Genomic DNA, 4,484 nt, shown 5'->3' on the forward strand with positions numbered 1-4,484 from the left:
TCCCCAGGAGCCATCGCTGACTCGGCACCGCACCCCATATAATACCGAAGCATCTATTCTCCATGTCCGCAGCTCAGGTCCCCCGTACTCCACAGCTCAGGTCCCCCGTACTCCACAGCTCAGGTCCCCCGTACTCCACAGCTCAGGTCCCCCATACTCCACAGCTCAGGTCCCCCATACTCCACAGCTCAGGTCCCCCATACTCCACAGCTCAGGTCCCCCGTACTCCACAGCTCAGGTCCCCCATACTCCACAGCTCAGGTCCCCCGTACTCCACAGCTCAGGTCCCCCGTACTCCACTGTCACAATCACCTTCAGGTGGAGAGCAGATACCTTCAGAGGTCACGTTGGTGGAGTCTGTGATGTTGGATTGTTGTATCCGCAGATGGGCAACAACCGATGGTTAACAATTTGCAGGACTGTGTTAGCTGTGTATTATGTGTCGTGTTACAATGTATTTCAGTTGTAGATTTACATGTGTTCTGCTTAGACAGTGGAGGTACAGCCAGGCGTGTGGAGGCGGCAGAGATAAAACTCCGCTCAGTCCTGGTGAATCAGTGATAGCACGCGGCAATTAGCTGGAGCCGTTTTGGCTGAACGCTCCCGGCCGCTCCACTGCCGCAATGTCTGACTCCAACCTTAGGCTGTGTGCCCACAATGCATTTTTTAAGCGTTTCTGCAGCGGCAAAACGCTGCAGAAACGCTTAAAAAACGCTTGGTAGAAGGTCTGCCATGTTCCCCAATGATAATCCGCATGTGCTGTGCACATGCTGCTGAAATTTCCGCTGCGGATTATCATTGCGGAAAAAAACGCAGCATTACCAATTATTTTGCGGAAGCGCTGCGTTTTCGCCGCCATTGACTTGCATTGAAACGCATGGAATGCGCATCACTGCATCTGTACATGTGGATAACATTTGTTTCAATGTGCGGATGGTACCCGGGTGTGGAGGACGGGAGACTCTCCTCCGGACCCGGGTACCATAGAACCTATAAAATAAAGAATAAAATAAAAAATAAATGTTATATTTACCTTCTGATGGCCCCCGCTGCGCTCGTCCTCCCTTGCCGGCAGATCGCGGTGGACTGAAGGACCTGCGCTGATGTCATAGTCATGTGACGGCAGGCCCTTCAGTGCAGTGTACCGTGAGCTGCCGACAAGGGAGAACGGAGCAAAGCAAGACTGCGGGGGCCATCGGAAGGTAAATATAGATTTATTTTTTTTATTTTAACCATTCTTTAAGGTCACACTATATAAATCCATGCCGGTTACATGGATTTATATAGTGTGACCAAGTTGTCAAGCACTTTCCAAGTGATGCTAAAATCGCTTGGAAAGCGCTTGACACCCGCATGCGGAAATGCAAGTGAAGAACGCTTCACATTCGCATGTCCCTGGCAGGAAAACGCATGTACAATCCACATGTACAATCCTCATATACAATCCGCATGTACAATCCGCATGTACAATCCGCATGTACAATCCGCATGTACAATCCGCATGCACAATCCGCATGCACAATCCGCATGCACAATCCGCATGCGTTTTTTTCTGCCAGGCAGATGCATAAATGCTCAGGAAAGACTGGAGCATTTCTGCATCATGGGCACATAGCCTTAGAGCAGGGGTCTCAAACACGTGGCCCCCGGGCCGCATGTGGCTCCCCCGGCTGCTTCTTGTGGCCCACAGCCACAGGGACGTCACTGCCATGCGCAGATGTCAGCTTCTGGCCTCTGATAGGCCGGCGGCTGACACTGGTATAGCTGTGCAGAGAGCCGGTCTCTGCGCGGCAATACACTGCACTACAGCGCTGATGTCGGTGGCTCCTGGACCGGGCCGCGATCGTTACGGGGTCTGTGCCTGTGGGCCACAGGTGCAGAAAGGATGCCGAAGGAACAGAGGACAGGTGAGAATTTTTTTTTTCTCTGTCATGTGAGATACAGCACAGGGGACCTATGCTCAGTATGGGGGGGGGCACTGTGCGCAGTATAGGAGGACAGGGACCCTGAGGGCAGTGTGGGGGGACGGGGACCTTGAGCGCAGTATGGGGGGACGGGGACCCTGTGCGCAGTATGGGGGGACGAGGACCCTGTGCGCAGTATGGGGGGACGAGGACCCTGTGCGCAGTATGGGGGGACAGGGACCCTGTGCACAGTATGGGGGGACGAGGACCCTGTGCGCAGTATGGGGGGACGGGGACCCTGTGCGCAGTATGGGGGGACGAGGAACCTGTGCGCAGTATGGGGGCACGTGGACCCTGTGCGCAGTATGGGGGGACGGGGACCCTGTGCACAGTATGGGGGGGCGGGGACCCTGTGCGCAGCAGTATGGGGGGACGGGAACCCTGTGCGCAGTATGGGGGGGGACCCTGTGCGCAGTATGGGGGGGAACATGTCAGCAAAATAAGGACCGGGATGGGGGACCATGTCTGCAATATAGGGGACCAGTCTAGGAGACCATGTCTGCAATATGGGGACCATGTCTGCAATATGGGGGACCTGGATGGGAGACCATGTCTGCAATATGGGGACCATGTCTGCAATATGGGGACCATGTCTGCAATATGGGGAACCTGGATGGGAGACCATGTCGGCAAGATGAGGACCAGTTCAAAAGGTGTATAGAAAATAAAATGGTATCACTAAAAATGTCACTTTGTCATGCAAATAATGCGGCCCCCCAAATTAAATGTTTTTCCGTGTGCGGCCCATATGCCCAGCTGAGTTTGAGACCTCTGCCTTAGAGAGATTCCCTCCTACGCAAATGTGGCACCCCAGGGGTCTGGTTTTCCACAGTAATGTAATGTTATGTCTGAGAGCAGGTGGGAGGTCCTTTGGTCAGGGATCCTGTGCATGCCACACCTCCTGCCCAGTCTTGGGAGGGGAAGAACTTCCCCTGTATAAACCCTGGGCTGAGGCAGGGTTAGTCAGTCAAGGAGAGTAGAGACAGAGAAGCAGCATAGGAAGAAACAGCAGAAGCTCAGTGGGAGCAATATTACTACGAGTCAGGGGCTGGCAGCTGCAGAGCTCGCCCTGACTGAGAAGCTTTCTTACCGGACCCGGCGTCCGAGGCTGTGGGGACTAACTCTTACCCAGCAGCAGAAGCCGACCGGCAGGGGATTTCAGGTCCTCAGGCCCAGAAACCCGAAGGCACGGTCACACGCGTGGGACCAGCACCGCCATCGTGGAGCGGAAGCCATTAGAAGGCCCCGAGTCACCGGCCATACGGGTGAGCACCACACGGTACACTCAGGGACGTGGGCTACTTATATCCGCTTCTAGCAAGGTAGCCAGAAGAGTACAGTCAGTTTGGGAGGCCTACAACTCCGCCTGGCCAGGGGAGATCCCATCTGCTCAAGGACTGACCAGGCCCCGTTCACTAGCAAGTACTCCGGGAGGGTCTATCGTTGTTACCAGTAAAGACCCTGAATTACACCGCACCGTCTCTGAGTGGTTCCTGCTACCCCCATCATCCACATCTGCTGCCCTGAGGCCATACCCCTCCCGTTGGGGGTTATACCATCTACGCTGCACCATCCATCCACCGGCCTCAGCGGACTGTCCTGCAGCGGCAGCTCCATAGCTGCATTCAACGGGTGGCGTAGTCGTCCTGCATCTACCGCTGTTACATCGCCGCTCAGTTTGACTCCCTGGGCACGGACCGGGTCACCGCCACGAGACTACAACCCTCAAGAGATCCGGCTCCGGGTAAGCTCCCGCGTGCGCAACGCAGCGCAACACAGGCCCAGGGGCGCGTCAACTTTGGCGTAGTCGGCAGGATTTCGTGCCCGCAACCACCGGGTACTGCGTGCCTGAAAAAGAGACTTTTAAAACTTACCATCTGTGAAGTTTTCCCGCCATCGGTGAAGATTCCCGCCATCCGGCGCCATTTTCAGCCTTCTTCCCGCCATATGTGAAGATTCCCGCCATCCGGCGCCATCTTCTGCCTTCTTCCCGCCATCCGTGGAGTTTTCCCGCCATTGGACGCCATCTTGAGGACGCCGCGCGGGAAGAAGAGGGGCGTGGACTCCGAAAGCGCGCGAGAACTGAAGCCCCGCCTCACGTCCGGACGTTGCGTAAGGTCCTGGAAGGAGCCCAGCAGATGCCGACGTCACAGGAGCGCGACGGAAGGTCCTCAACCCTGACGATCCACTGCGGAGCCGCGGCCTACGGAAGAGGATCATCGCAAGGTAGGCCACGGTCCACTAGGGGGGAGGAAGATGTCGGATACGGAGGAGAGCTTCACTGCCTCAACCCCCGCCAGCGCTACCGCTGCTGCAGTTATGCCCTTCACCATGCCCTATATCCCGGGAGCAGCTTGGCTACCCCAGTACTCAGGGGAGTCACATACCCTGCATGACTTTAGAGAAAAGCTGGATAGCCTCTTCCAGGTGTACCCCCTCACAGAAGAGCAAAAAGTGAGCATCCTGGTGGCCCAACTAACCGGGGCAGCCAAAAGGGAAGTAAAATCCTGGCCACCTGGG

The sequence above is a fragment of the Phyllobates terribilis genome, unplaced genomic scaffold (genome assembly GCF_046119375.1).
Source record: "Phyllobates terribilis strain yellow unplaced genomic scaffold, ASM4611937v1 Scaffold_7__3_contigs__length_470593459, whole genome shotgun sequence".
NCBI lineage: Eukaryota > Metazoa > Chordata > Amphibia > Anura > Dendrobatidae > Phyllobates > Phyllobates terribilis.